We start from the raw sequence: 16170 nt of genomic DNA on the forward strand, positions 1-16170 counted from the left end.
ATCTCCTTGTGGTTTCAATTTGCATTTCTTTGATGATGTTGAGCATTTTTTCATATGTCTATTGGCCATCTGTCAGTCCTTTTTGGAGAAATGTCTATTCAGGTCCTCTGCCCATTATTTAATTGGATTGTTTGGGGTTTTTTTTTTTTTTTTTGGTGCCGAGTTGTAGGAGTTCTTCATATATTTTGAACATTAGCCCCTTTAGGATATATCTTCCCCCATTTAGTAGGTTGTCTTTTCATTACATTGATGGTTTCCTTCATTGTGAAAATCTTTTTAGTTTGATGTAGTCCCTTTTGTTTATTTTTGCTTTTGTTGCCCTTGCCTGAGGAGACATATCTAAAAATATATTGCTAAGACCGATGTCAAAATGTTTACTGCCTATATTTCCTTCTAGGAGTTTTATGGTTTCAGGTCTTACATTTAAGTCTGTCATCCATTTTGAGTTTATTCTTGTGTATGGTGTAAAAGAGTGGCCCAGTTTCATTTTTTGCATGTGTCTGTCCAGTTTTCCCAGCAGCACTTATTGAAGAGACTGTCTTTACTCCATTGTATGTTCTTGCCTACCTTGTCTTAGATTCATTGGCCATATAAGTAAGAATTTATTTCTGGGCTCTGAGTCCTATTCCACTGATCTATGTGTTTGTTTTTATGCCAGTCCTTTACCGTTTTGATTATTGTAACTTTGTAGTATTATTTGAAATCTGGAAGCGTGATACCTCCAGCTTTGTTCTTTCTCAAGATTTTTTGGCTATTCAGGATCTTTTGTGGTTCTATGTAAACTTTAGGCTTAGTTGTTCTAGTTCTGAGAAGAATGCCACTGGTGTTTTGACAGGGATTGCGTAGAATCTGTAATTGCTTTAGGTAGTAAGGACATTTAAACAATATTAATCCTTCCAATTCATGAGCATGGTATAGCCTTCCATTTATATATATCCTCTTCAGTTTCTTTCTTCAGTGTCTTATAGTTTTCAGCGTACAGGTCTTTCTCTCATTGGTTAAATTTATTCCTAGGTATTTAGTGCTTTTTGATGCAATTGTAAATGGGATTTTTCTTAATTTGTACTTCTGATCATTAGTTACTGGCATATAGAAATGCAACAGACTTCTGTGTATGGATTTTGTATCCTGCAACTTTATGGAATTCATTTATTAGTTCATAATAGTTTTTTTGTGGAGTGTAGAAAACATGTTATTTGAATCTCTACATGGGCGAAACATACACATCCTGAATATTTTCATAGAGTTTCCTTCCTCTCTTACACATTCACTCTTTATGTGACTAAGGATTTAGAAAGGATCAGCAGGATCTTATTTTATTATTGTGCTTCCTCCCACAGTAGGGCTCTCCTTGGGGCGTTACTGTGGCTCCAATGTGGGCTTTGCCAAGTTGGGCTGAGCATTTCCAGCCACAGTAGCTAATACATAAGGGCAAATAAAGGGAGGCAATAAAACCTAAGCAAATTGATTCATCTCCAGGCAGTACCATTAACTTGTGTCTTAATGCCATACTCTCTCCACACTGAACATGACCAAATAGCTTCCTTTAAAGGTAAGTGAATTTTATATAATTTGCAGCTAATTCCATTTAATTCTGCCCACATGAGCATGTGATAAGGGAATGTTAAACTGGTTAACAACAACAGGCTAAAAGGGGCATTCGGGAGGAGGCCAATATTTGATTTCCTAGTGCTGTGGCTCAGCGCTAAGAAATCCAGATTACTATGAGTGTGTTGGTTTCTTGGTTATTTGCTTTCTGTTCTCCTCGCTCCTGAGTAAAGGGCAGTGAGAAAACACTAGGATCCCATCTGTCACAATGAGTCCAGTTACAACAATAACAGCTACTCCTTTTTAAAAAATCATTCTTGGTCTGACAAACTCCCTTTAGACTGTAGGGAATCAGGAAGAGTAAAAATAATAGAATCAATAACAACTTTGTTATCTAGTAACTTAAACAGCCCTTGCCTGCTGGGATGGAAGAACAGGCTTTCTTATCTTGGAAACAGGAAAACTTTCTGGATAGTAAACTATTTTTCACAAAATGTTTCTAACTGGATTAGGTTCCTAGAGAAAGTGCTTAAGGTAAAAGCCATGTCAAATTCGAATCACTTAGACACAATATTTTAAAACATGGGAACGGATTTCGGTCTTGAAATCTAATACATACGATTTGTTCTTTTTATTTAATAGGACATGAGTATTGCACAATTATTTAAATACTGAAAACCTTAAATGGGAAATTCTTATTTAAATGTCTGGATCATCTGGTCAACTTGATTTTTGTTTCTACAGTACTTGCCCCATGCTCTGCTCTTCTGAGAGCTTTCATAATTCACGACTGAGGCTTCAGAGTCAGGAAATGCTCTTCTGCTGAACAGTCTATCAGAAAAACAGCAGGGAGTAGGCCTGGTTTGATTGGGGTATTCTGTTTATTTATTTGCATGTAAATACTAATGACTTAGTTCAAGAGACATGAACTATCTCATCGCTTGAGGAGAGCCATCTCTCCCACAGTGCAGGTGTTCACAACAGCTACTAACTAGATAACACACACACACAACAGAGACTGTCCTGACCCGATTTATTTAGATGATTGAAGGGAAAGTAGAAACTGAGCTGCTTAAGTAATCAAGTTCGTCTGTCATTACTGCTCCAATTCACAGCCAAGTTCATCATCTGTATGCTGAGCTTCCAGTATAGACCCAATCATTTCACCTTTCAGTGTCATTCTAACACCTTATATAGGATACCCTTAAAGTGTGAACATTGGCAACTATAGATAATATTTTGTGTTCTGTGTCTATAAAATAAAATACTATTATATATACGTCCTAGACTTTTTAGCCAGCCTATATGACTTAATTTCCCTTGGTTTTCTTGAGAAAGAGACACATAGGGACCTAAAATTCAATGTAGAGGAAGAAAATCTTTTCTCTTTTTACTAATGCTGTATTGTAAAATATAATCAATCAGTGTTGTCTGCTTCATTTACAAAGCAATTTATTAGACTCTGCCAACATGGTCGCAGTCAAACCTTGAAGTTTCTAAAAGTTAGAGTTAGAGATTGCCACGAATCCAGATAAACAGCAGTGTTTTCTTACCTTCCCAGCAAATTGTGACAGGTGATAACAAAAAGGCAAACAAACGTCTCTAACCCCTAGCCTGGTGTTATCTGTCTCCTGGCCTGTAATTACACAGAATTTGGAGTTTTCTCAAGAGAGTAGAGTGACACTATTTACCTTTTCGTATTTATATGACCAGTAGCCAAACTTAAATATAATAACTAGAGAAATTCAGTAAGGAAAAGTACACACTAGAAACATTCAAATTTCCTCCTTTTCTCCTGTTGCATTTCCTTATGAACCTCTTCCCGGCAAGCCCCAGGGCCATTTTTAAAGAGAATACCGATCTGATTCCAAATACTATTGATCATTTTCTAGGACTTTTGTTCTGATTGCTCCTTGATATGAGGAGAGAACTGGCAATGGTTTATGTACATTTCAGCTGAAAAAATAATTTAATAAAGTTGAGTGGGTGTTTCAATGAGTTTTTTCAGTATGTTTGGTAAAGGGTGGTGAAATGGTCTTGAAAAGATGTAGATAGACACAGTTCCTCATCCCTCATCTAATTCAAGGCCCCCTTCCTCAAAAATGTACTCGAAAAGACTCAATTTTGTTCAACTTCTAAGAAAATCACTAATTATTTTCTTAGAAGTTGGGCAATGGAAGTAACTAGCCCCTTAGCATCAAATTTTGCACGCAGCCGTTAGGTCTATGAAGTTACTAGATGTTTCACAAATTTCATCTCCTTTCTCTCACATTCCCCATCCCTAAGGAGCCCTGAAGCACATCTTCATTTTACACCAAGGAGTCATTATAGTTTTCCCTCATTTGGTGCCCGGGAGGAAACCATCATACTACCGTATGGAAGCAGTGATAATAAAACCGCAGTTCTGACTGGTGGTTTTAGTCAAGCAGCTCTTCGAGGTTGCCAGGAATGCTATGAGTCATCTCCCCAGAAAAACACACGTGTGTCAACGCAGTAAATTCTGCATGGGATTTTGGCACATTCATAGCCCACTGCCTCCTCAGCCCACTGCCAATATTAATGAGGCAAAGTTGACCTGATCCAGTCCATGCCCAACTCATGCCCAACATCTTCACTTCTGGAGTTTGGGTCGACGGTACTTTGCACGATCTGGAACTTTATCAGAGTTGCTTCCTTGTAAATAGTCACAATGACCACTGTTTGTTTATTTGACCAGACACTCATGCTATGTACAGAGGATTTATACATTGGGTCATTGTTGCTCAAATTTCTGACTATAGGCAGCTGCTCCACAAGGACAACAAACATAATGAGGTCAAATGGTGAGTTTGGAAGAGGTGAAATTATAATTCTAAGACTTATTAGAAATTCATAGATTTAAGAATTGTGACATTGATCTATTGTCATAAATGGTAGTTTTGCTTCAGATTGTTCTTCCTTTCCTTCCTTCAATAAATTCTTGTATAATTAACTACTCTGTGCCAGGCACTGTGGCGGGCTTTGGGGATATAACAGAACAAGATGTGATGTGTACCCTGGAGGCCTTAGCTTCTGGTAGTGGGAAGAAAGCAAGCACATAAACACACACACAGCAAAGAAATCGATGCCTCAGTGTGTGGTTCTTCTACCTCTTACTTATATGCTCATATAGAGATGATCTGGCTTTTCCTTTTGACCCAGTTATTTCACGAAAGCAGGTGGAGTATAGTCTGCCCTCATCACTTACTTGCAGTTTGACTTTGGACTTTAGCTGACCAGTGTTTCAAATTTCTCATCTATCGAACGGTAGCTTGGTGAATGGTTAAAAGCTGGACTGTCCTGGTTTGAATCCCAGCATCACTACTTATGAGTTGTGTGACTTTGAATAAGTTCCTTAATCTCTCTGTGCCTCAGTTCTCTCTTCTGTAAAATGGGGATAATAATAATATCACATAAAGTTGTACCCCATGAGTTAATAATATGTGGAAAGTACTCCAAAAAGAACACATATATAGAATGCCTACATCTTCATTCATTCATTTGCTCACTCACTCATTCATTCATATTCAACAAATATCTATGTAATGCCTACTCTGTGCCACACACTATGCTAGGTATAGGGGATGCCAAAGTAAAGAGGTAATCTTTGCCTAAAAAACTCTCTATTCTAGTAGGGCAGTCAATTAGAGAGTAAATTTAAATGTAGTGAGATGATCTCTGGTGATAGAGACAAATGTAGGTTGTCATGGGAACACCGTGGCAAGCACACATCCCTCAGTCTAGGGGTGCTTTCCTTCCTGCTTTATTAATTCCCTAGCTAAGGTACACAACTTCAGTTCATTTAGGGTTTTTCTTAATTTTGTTTTGAAATTAAAATACTTAATTGTGTTTAAAAAAAAAGTAACATAAAATTTGCATTTCTAAGTGTGCAGTTGAGAAACCGAAGCTCTGTACCCATTAAACAACTCCTCATTGTGCCCTCCCCCTCAGCCTCACAGGGTTTTATAACTTTCATACCTGCTCTTTATCATGTCAATTACTCAATGTTCTGTCATTATAGTTACTGTCAACATTTTATTGTCTTCTATCATGGGTTCCACCTGGCTGGGGACTTTCCTCTAAAATCAGTATGCCTTCTCCCTTTCCATTGCTTTTGCTGTTTTCTGGAATTCTATGAATTCATGAACTTTGTCTCTTCTAGAAAAAAAATTGCTTTGCATTGAGCAATGTTCTAGGAACTGGCTTGTTAATTACTGGGCTGACGGTGGCGTCGACTGAGTGCTCACTGTGGGCTGATTCCTGTAGGAAGATACGAAGGGAGTAGGAAGGCAGCAGAAAAGATCTGTTTCATTGAAGTTATAAGGAAACAAGGGTGTGAGGAAACACACACACACACATACACGCACACACATGGCTTAGAAATATTTATTTGAGTACCGAAGTTGTGCACACCAAGTACGTCCAACAGGATGAAAGCAATGTTTTAGGACTTGTGAATATGACGACAAGGAGCATGCACCAGAATACGGGAGACTAAAGTAGTTAGACCAGTTCCGAGGCTGTTATAGAATACTTGAGATATGAGAACATGTAGTCTAGAATCATACTGGAAATGGAGAAGAAGGGAAAACCCCAGAGTTTAACAAGAAGAGACTATAGGACTTGGTGACCTGTTGGAGAAGAAGTAAAGGAAAATGTGTAGGAGGTGGGACCCACTATTTGTTGGTTGCTGACTTTGTGCCACATCCTGGGCTGGCCCTTTGCCTATAAGATCTCATTTATATCTACAATATTCCTCTGAGTTAAGTATTATTATCCTAATTTTCCTATTGAAGAAGCAGAGGCTCAGAAAGGTGGATTAGCCGGCCCAAAGTTGTATGATTAGCAGTTGGGTGGGTCATATATTCATCCAGAATCTGTCTGACTCCAAAACCTATGCTCTTTTATTCCTAAGGCAGCTTCAAGGCTGATAGTTGGGGAGACTGAAAAAAACTGAAAAAAAGGTGTTGATAGAGGGGCCAGTGTTCAGGGAAAGCTAATGATTGGTCCTAGTTGAATACGCTGAGTTTGGGATGAAGGTGGGGAACGTAAATTCAAGAAGCTTATAGGCAGTTGGAGATGAAGCACTGAGTGAGAGAACGAACAGGGCTGAGCATGCGGAGAGCTAGAGATCTAAGTGTTGACTGGCTCATTGAAAGATTGAATATGAAAAGGAAAGGGAGCCATGGATAAATTCTTGGGTATATCCGCACGTAGGGGCCAGAAAAGAGAAAGGGGCATCAGTAAAAGAAATTCCATGGGACTGATTTGGTAGAAAAATAGTCCTTGTGCTTCAGTATGGAAAAGCGCAGCAAGCCAGTGCACTCCAGGTTGTCAATCATAGTGGAGGAAAGTCCTTTAAGAGTTCTGAGGAGAGTAGTGTACCTACCTAATCTCAGTGCATGATTCATCTAACGTCCTTGACTTCTGCTTTATACCCACATCCACTGGGTTCCCAATTTCTGTCCTCCCACACTCTTTAATGGCTCTTGAATTGACCTTTCCTTAGTACCCTTGGCCACTGCTTTTGTGAGGACTGAGTCTCATTGGGGCTGTTGGGACAGGTCCACCAAGGCTTCCAGCTGCCTGTTTCTTCACTAGTAGTGTTCTTTACCACTAGAGTTATTTTCCCTACAATATGAACTTTATAATTTTCTCAATCTAAACGTCTATTTTCTCCACTGCCTATGAGGAAAGTCAAACTCCTTAGCAAAGCCCAATGAGCCCTTCGATTGGGTACCCGGCGTGTTTTCAAGCTGCCTTGCTCACAAAGCACCAGATTCTCCAGTCAAACAGCCCAGCGTCTCCTGGGGCATCCTGCCCTTACAGTGCCACAGTCGCTGCCTGGGTCAGCGCTCTTCCACGCTTGGTTTGGCAAAATCTGTTTATCCTTTGAAGGCCAACACAGTGGAAAGGAGCATAGAAAGGATATTGGGATGAAGCAGAAAATGGCATTAGATTCTAATTCAAAAGCAAGAAATAGGCACCTGTGAACCATGCTGATATGATTATCGTATGAGAAATACATAAGAAGAGCCACTATGTTTTTCTACTTTCTCATTAGATTTCTCAGGATGTAGTGACCGCTGGGATATTGATATACCCGAAAGAGTTTTCCCTCTGTTTCCTCTCATCTGAGAAAAACAGCTTCTTGTCATGAGTAGTTGTCCTTCTCATCTTTTGCTCAGGCCTTTGTTTGCATGGCGGCTGCCCTCGGCATTCTCGGAATTTTAGAGTGCATCCTGAAGACCTGCGTGTTGAGCAGGCAGATTTTGTATTTGACTGTTTCCCAGCGCCCAGAATGGATGCCACAGATAATCAATGCACATGCTATGCCACTGGAATTGAACTTGAAAAACTTGAGAAAACCGAAAAGCTGAAATGGTGTATTGCCCTTAGAGCCAAGAGATCTGCATTTCAGACTTGTCCTTGCTACTTAGTGGCGGTGATCTAAGGGGACAGTGATCTAATGGTGGAAGTGGGTGGAACATCTTGGACATAGAATCTAGCAGGAGTTTCCAACGTGGCACCTGCAGGATCAGCCGTTAGCAAGACCTCTGGTGAAAGACTCCCAACAACTGGAGAAGATATTTGAAACTCAATCATCTGGTGACTTTCATGAAGAATTAGTCAAGGTTGCTGCCCCTGGAGGTGTTGCTAAGGTAGAAGATTTACTAAGAAAAGCACTTGGGTGGAAGCTATGTTTCTATCTTAAGGTAGAGTTGGCTGAATATAACATATTTATGCAAACAGTGATGTTTTTACAAACCAAGGAATGCCAAGGGCTGCCTGCAACTGCCGGAAGCCAGAACAAGTATGGCGTGGCCTCCCTCTCAGAGTCTCCAGAAGGAACCAAGCCTGTCGCCACCTTGCTGACACTCCTGAAGTGTGAGAGAATATATTTCTGTTGTTCTAAGCCTGCCAGTCTGTCGTAATTCATTATGGCAGCTCTAGGAAACGATTAGAGGCAAATCTCACTTTTCTTACCCATGCAATGGCAATAATAATAATACCTCATAGGGTTGTTTTGAGGCTTAAAACGGAAACTGTTTATGGAGGCACATTGATATAATTTCCATACTCTAGTCCCATTTTTTATTCACTTAAAAAATTTTTTTTTATTGGGGAATATTGGGGAACCGTGTGTTTTTCCAGGACCCATCAGCTTCAAGTCAAGTCATTGCTTTCAATCTAGTTGTGGAGAGCGCAGCTCCCTGGCCCGTTTGGAAATTGAACTGGCGACCTTAGTGTTATGAGCAGTGTGCTCTAACCAACTGAGCCAACTTGCTGTCCCTTTTGAGTAAATTTTACCCCCCAAATCAAACGACTTATCTCATCAGTCTTAGCCCCAAAGATAAGGGGAGAAAACCTCCCAATACAGAGGTAGCTAGGTGAATTTTGGACAAGTAAGGTATTTTTGAACGCCCATAGCCTGGAAAATTCCAGGCCACTTCAAGGTGGATGAATAAGTTCCTATGATAACTGCACAGTGGCTGCCCAGGTGTCACCGTACCCACAGCCCAGTTGTCATTTTCATAGCGTGGTGGCCTCCCCGCTGGGATGCAGCCGAGCCCTTCAGGCGGACCTAGGCGCCATTTCTCATACTTGCAAGAGGCATTCAAAGAACCTGAGTTTTTAGACCTGGAAGTGCTAAAGAGAAAAGTGACACCCAGAAAGTTTTCACGAGTTTCCTAAAGTGATAGAGCTAGCTGAAGAAATTAACTGTTGGTGTTCTGAATGTCAGGCATTTACTATTACACAGATTTTTAAGTTCTTCTTTTTCCTAAAACGTATTTTGTGAGTTTTGAAATTGCCAAGTTTGTTAGGTCCTTTGATACAGTTTGATCTCAGTTCTTAACAAGCCTTCCTTGGTTGAGGACCCCACCGTCTTGCTCATTTCATGAAAACACGTGCAATTCGGCTTGAACGTTGAGTATTGGGCAGCAAAGTACTCATTACAGGTTAGCTTCTAGAATGCACAAAGCAGATATGGTTCCTTAGACTTAGCAGGGATAACACAGCACGCGCAAATTCCACCACATATAACTGTCACACCCTTCAGGGATGAGAAGAAAGAGCATTTATAGAATTCTGACAACAGACTGTTCAGTCACATGACTAATTGCACAGTGAACCCAATTTGCTCTGCCTTAGTGGGCAGAGGGAGAACACGTGGGGGTGCTATAGATGGAATGTCTGTTTCCTCCCAACATTCATATGTTGAAATCTTAACCCCCAATGTGAGGGTATTAGGAGGTGGGGCCTTTGGGGGGTGCTTAGGTCATGAGGGTGGGGCCCTCATGAATGGGGTTAGTGCCCTTATAACAGAGACCTCAGAGAGCATCCTTGCATCTTCTGCCATGTGAAGACACAGTGAGAAGACAGGTGTCTGTGAACCAGGAAGCACGTTCTCACCAGACACGGAATCTGCCAGCGCCTACATGTTTGTTTGACTTTCTAGCCTCCAGAACTGTGAGAAATAGATTTCTGTTGTTTCTCAGCCACTCAGTGTGTGGTATTCTGTTAGAGCAGTCCAAATGGACTAAAACACAAGTAGTCATCAGCCCACAACACTCACCTTGGGGAGGTGGGGCTGGGGAAGGGGTCGTGAGGACCAGCCCGAGAAGTGCGTGGCTTGCAGTGATTCAGGGCTTCTGTCCATAAAAATTTCCTAGATTCCTGTGAATGGAGCTGAGGCCCTTCAGAGCCATCAGCTAGGGATCCCATAAATGTAAAAGACGCGTCTTTGCACTTCCATTTCCTCAATGTTTAGCACATAGCAAGTGCACCATAAATGTCTATCGATTCTTCCTCTTTCCCTCCTTTCCACCTCCCACTCGCCTTCCTTCCTTCTTTCTTATATTCATTATTTCTTTGTATCAGTTGCTATTTTGCTAAGTACTGGGGATTTAAAGACAAATTACATGCACCAACTGCTATTGGTTGTTTCATTGTTTTGGAAAATTCTTATAAAAATATAGATTCGTTTACTGATTGCTACTTCCCCACATGTTTTTCTTGTTTCTGAAGTAGATAGAACAGGTGTTAGGCTCGGACGCCTGAGAAGAAGGAAACCCAGTGAAGGAATGGGTTAGAGTTTGACAGTCCAGGTTTCAGGTGGGTGGGGCTACTGGTTGGGGAAACAGGAAAGAGAAGCAGGAAACAGTTTTTCCAGGGATTGATTTTTGCCCCCCTCCACCTCCAACCCACATCAATATATCCTTCACAGAGCTGGTTAATTATCAATTTTCATGAGAAAGCAAAGCTGCCTTACTCTTTTTAAAGCCCTTGAGCACAAAGCGGGCATACATGATATGCCTTTTGCTGAATTGAACGATTTGTTCATGGCTTCTGCGTGCTCTGTGTGCCTGAGAGTAGTGCAAGCAACGTATTTTGTGTTTTCCCTTTACCATCTTTTTGGGGACTTTGTTTCTTTTCTCTCCCTTTTTCTCCTGCCTTTTAAAAAATTTGATAAAATTGCTATATTTCCCATTTCCTTACATACATGACTGGAAACCATAGGATAAATAGCTGTTCTTTTAGTAATTCCCTTAAAAATTTAAAAATATCTATTATGATTGTAAATTTCCCAAAAGAGTCTAAAATTATCTAAGGCTGCTGTCTTCCTCAGAATAAGAACGGGATGGCATTACACTTTATTCATTAAACCGCCCATTGCATTCCTATTATTTTGATCTAAGGATTTAGTATCATCTTTTTTAAACCTCAAATTTAGGTCTCTTGGTGGTTCATAAGTGTTTAAATTGAATATACCAACATATTTTATTCATTTCCAGTCTCCTTAAGTCTCCACCCTTCCCTCTGAGTTTACTTTTCTTCTTCAATATAATATTATTTTTTTTGGTAGTGTTTTTAAATTTTTATTTTTCAGTTACAATTGTCATTCAATATTATTTTATATTAATTTTAGGTGTATAGCATAGTGGTTAAACATTTGTATAATTTACAACATGAACCCCCTGATTACTCTGGTACCCACCTGGCACCATACATAGTTATTACAATAGTATTGACTATATTCCCTATGCTGTACTTTACATCTTGTGACTATTTTGTAACTACAAGTTTGTACTTGTTAATCCCTTCACGTTTTTCACCCAGCATCCCAACCTCCCTCCCACCCTACAATTACCAGTTGAAATCTTAACCCCCAATGTGAGGGTATTAGGAGGTGGGGACTGTTCTCTGTATCTATGAATCTGTTTCTGTTTTGTTTGTTCATTTATTTTGTTCTTTAGATTTCACATATAAGTGAAATTATATGGTATTCCTCGTTCTCACTTATTTCACTTAGCATAATACTCTCTAGCTCCACCCATGTTGTCTCAAATGGTAAGATTTCATTCTCTTTGTTATGGCTGAGTAATATTCTGTTGTATATATGTACCACCTCTTCTTTATCTAATTGTCTATTGATGGACATTTAGGTTGCTTCCATGTCTTGGCTATTGTAAATAATGTTGCAATGAACACTGGGTTCATGTGATATTCTTTTAGTGATGGAATGGGGCAGGTGAATATTCTTGGTCTGTATATTTAAAAATGTTTTGATTTTTCCCTCACAAAAAATGGTTGTTGTGCTGGATATTCTTTGTTTGCCTCTCCAGGTCCACTAACCACCCTTCTCCATTCTGCTCTGTGCTCTGGGTCTAGAAAAGATGGCGTAGACTTATTTCTCTCTGTTTTCCTCCCTTAAGTGCAACTCTAAAGTCTAAAAACAACATAAGAGATACAAACGGACCGTTCTGAAAGATGGAAAGAAGGTGGAATGTTTGGGGACCCCCAGGATAGGAAGAATATCATAGTGGTAGGGCATCTTATAACCACCCAACCAACAGAAAAACGTGACGCAGGCCTGGTGTTTCATGACAAACTATCTAGCAACAGAAGTCAGTTGAGGAAGGCTCATTCCTCTCCTGGATCAAGCAGAAGACCCACTGACAATACCAGGTGAACCCAGTAGTGTCAGCAAGTGGGATAAATCAGGGAACTCACTGACAGTAAGTGGCCAAAGAACGTGGTCTCCTTCCCAACCAGGCCAGAGAGCACCCTCTCCCAATAGAGACACCAGGAGGCAGGATGGCACTGGCCAGGGGGATCTCACCACAACAAATGGGTAGTTTGGGGAGGCTTATTATTCCCATGGGCCTGAGACTCCCTTCCTCCACCTGAAGGTGCCAGGTGGCCTGGCCTGCGGAAGCTCCTTCTGCCCCATTAGGCAGCACGTGCAGGGACACGTAGAAGCTCCAGTTGCACCAGTAAACTAAGCAACCAAAACAACACTTCAAAGGCTCTAAAAGTTCATTTGTCATTGGAACCAGAGCTCACAAAATTAGGCAAGAATATGTGTGCTAAATCTAAACAGTGTGACTGGTTTCTAAAACAAGAGATTTAATTAAGACCCAAAGACTTCTACCATAATAATCAAACATCAAGGCTATAATAAAAAAATCACCTATTATACCAAGGACCAGGAAAATCACAACTTGAACAAGAAAAAACGATCAGCTGGCGCCAACACCATGATGAATCAGATGTTGGAATTATCTGGCAAGTATTTCAAAGCAGTCATCATAAAAATATTTGACAAGGAATTATGGAGTTTCTTGAAACAAATGGAAAAACAAAACGTCTCAGCAAAGAAGTTTAAAAGAACCAAATGGAAATTATAAAACTGAAAAATAAAATAATTATAATAAAAAATTTACTGTTTTAACTCCATAGTAGAGCATTGATGACAGGATGGAATCTGTGAACTTGAGGACAGATCAGTAGAATTTACACAATCTGACAAAACAGAGAATAGAGTGGGGGAAAAAATGGACAGAACCTTAAGGACCAATGGGACAATAATAAAAGATCCAACATTTGTATCATCAGAATCCTAGAAGGAAAAGAGGAAAAAAAATGGGGCTGAAAAGTATTTGAAGAGATAATAGCTAAAAATATTCCTAATTTGGTGGAAGACATAAACCGACAGATTGAAGAATCTGAGCGAACCCCAAATAAGATAAATCTAAGGAAGTCCATGCCAAGGCATATCATAATCATGCTTCTGAAAACTAAATACAAATATTTTTAAAGCAGCCAGAGAGAAAAGACATGTCACCTATAGGAAAACACCACTTTGAATGACAACAGAGTTCTCATCTGAAACTATGGAGGCCAGAAGGAACTGGCACAGCATTTTTCAAGTGCTGAAGGCAATTAGTTGTGAATACTAGTATATCTGGTGAAACTATCCTGCAGGAATGAAGAGGAAATTAAGACATAAATCGATGAAGGAACACTAAAAAAATTGTTGCTAGCAGATCTTCTTTAAAAGAATAATTAGAGGAATTTCTTCAACCAGAAATAAATGGTAAAAGAAGGAATGTTGGAGCATTAGGAAGGAAGAACAACAGAAACAGAAGAAATACGGACACATACAATAGATTATTCTTCTTATGAGTTTTATAGATCACATTTGATGATTGAAACAAGAATAACAATATCTGGTACTCAAGACAGTGATGTTTAAAAGTAGAGAGGTGAAGGGACTTAAATGGAAGAGTGGTTTCCTCACCTCACACAAAGTGGTAAAACACTGACGCCAGTAGACGGTGGTAAGTCACATATGTATATTATAATATGCAGAGCAATCACTAAGCAAACTATAGAAGGAAATACACTCAAAAACACTATAAATAAGTCAAGATGGAATCCTACAAAATGTTCAAGTAACCCACAGGAAGGCAAAAAAAGAGAAGCAGAGAAAACAAACAGAAAAGGAATAATAAAATGGCAGACTTAAAGTGCTAACATATTAGTTATTACCTTAAATGTAAATTGTCAAAGTACAACAATTAAAATATTGCCAAGGTGGATAAAAAAAATTACTGACCTATATGTTGTTTACAAGAAATTCCCTTCAAATTGAGCAACATATGTAGGTCAAAGGTAAAGGATGAAAGAAGGTATACTATGCACACATTAATAAAAAATAGAAGTTGCTTTATCAATATCAGAGAAAGTAGACTTCATAGTGAAGATAAATACTAGAGATAAAGAGGGATATAACATAATGATAAAAGGATCAATATACCAGGAAGACACAGCAATCCTAGACATCTACTCAGTAAACAATGGAGCCTTGAAATGCATGAAGCAAAAACAGAGAATTAAAAGGAACAATAGACAAATCCGTAATTATATTTGGGGATACCAACATGCTACTTTCAGCAGCTGTTAGAAGTATTAGATGGAAAATCAGCAAAGCATAAAAGATATGATCAACCCAACCAACCAATGAGGTCTAATCAACCTATATAAAACACTATATCCAACAACAGCAGAATATACAATTTTGTTCAAGTGCCTTGGGACAGTCACCAAGATAGACTAGATCCAGGTCAATTAAACAAACCTCCACAAATTGTATAGAATTGAAATCATACAGACTATTTCCAGAGTATGTTTTCTGAAAATTTTATAGTTTTCCATTTAAGATCATGGTTCATTTTGAGTTAATTTTTATACGAGGTATAAAATTTAGGTAATGGAGAAAAAAACATGACTTTTTCTCCATTATATTGCTTTTGCATCTCTGTCAAAAATCACTTGGGCTTAATGGAATCAAATAGAAACCAGTAACAGAATCAAACTAGAAACCAATAATAGAAGGGTAACAGCCACTATTACTTCAAATGCTCTTTCCCCTGTGCTTTCCTCATCCTCCACAATAAGAAAATTTTATTGTTATTACTTTTTTACATATGCTCATCCAATTCCCAATTCCTGGATAATGCTGAGATGAATACTGCTTTAGTTCCTGACTATTATTAGGCTTTCCATTGCCGTATGTCTCATATTTCAAGGATCTTTCATATTCATAGTACACATTCCCTGTCAATCATTGTCCATTTAGATTAACCATACATAATGCAAAGTTCTTTGCCTACCATTGGCTTGTCTTCTGTTTCCTTCCTTTATCATTTTTTTCCTTCTTTTCCTTCCCACTCCTCCTCCTCCTCCTTGAGAAAGTCCTTTTTTAATCTCGAAATCCTTGCATTTCAGCAAATAACATTTCTTCACTCTAACAAGTGGATAATATCTTGACATGTTATGCGTTTTTGGCTCCTTAGTCATTTTCCCTTAGTCATTTGTAAACATCCCACCAATCTACTAACTTTGAAAAGTCTAGTGCCGGTTGATTTTTTTCTTCTTTAATAAACTTGTTCTTTGGGTCTGGCAGTATGCAAAATTTATCTTTAACTCAGGAATTCTCAAATTTTACCAGGATATGCCCAGGTGTGTGTGTTTTAATCACCTCTTAAATCTTATGAATAAATCTGCAACTAAGCAAAATATTTCCTGATCATTTTTTTATTACCCTTTCCTCTACTTGTTACATCTTTTCCTTCTGGCATTCTTATTACTTGCATATTGGGTCTCCAGGGTCACCTTCCAAGTATCCTTTGTTTTCCTTTATATATTCATTCTCTTTGTATTTTTGTTCTAGGTTTTTTTTTTTTTTTTTTTTTTTTTTTTTTTTTTTTTTTTAATTTATTTATTGGGGTGACAATTGTTAATGAAATTACATAA

This window comes from Rhinolophus hipposideros, assembly GCF_964194185.1.
Source record: "Rhinolophus hipposideros genome assembly, chromosome: 4".
NCBI classification, from domain to species: domain Eukaryota; kingdom Metazoa; phylum Chordata; class Mammalia; order Chiroptera; family Rhinolophidae; genus Rhinolophus; species Rhinolophus hipposideros.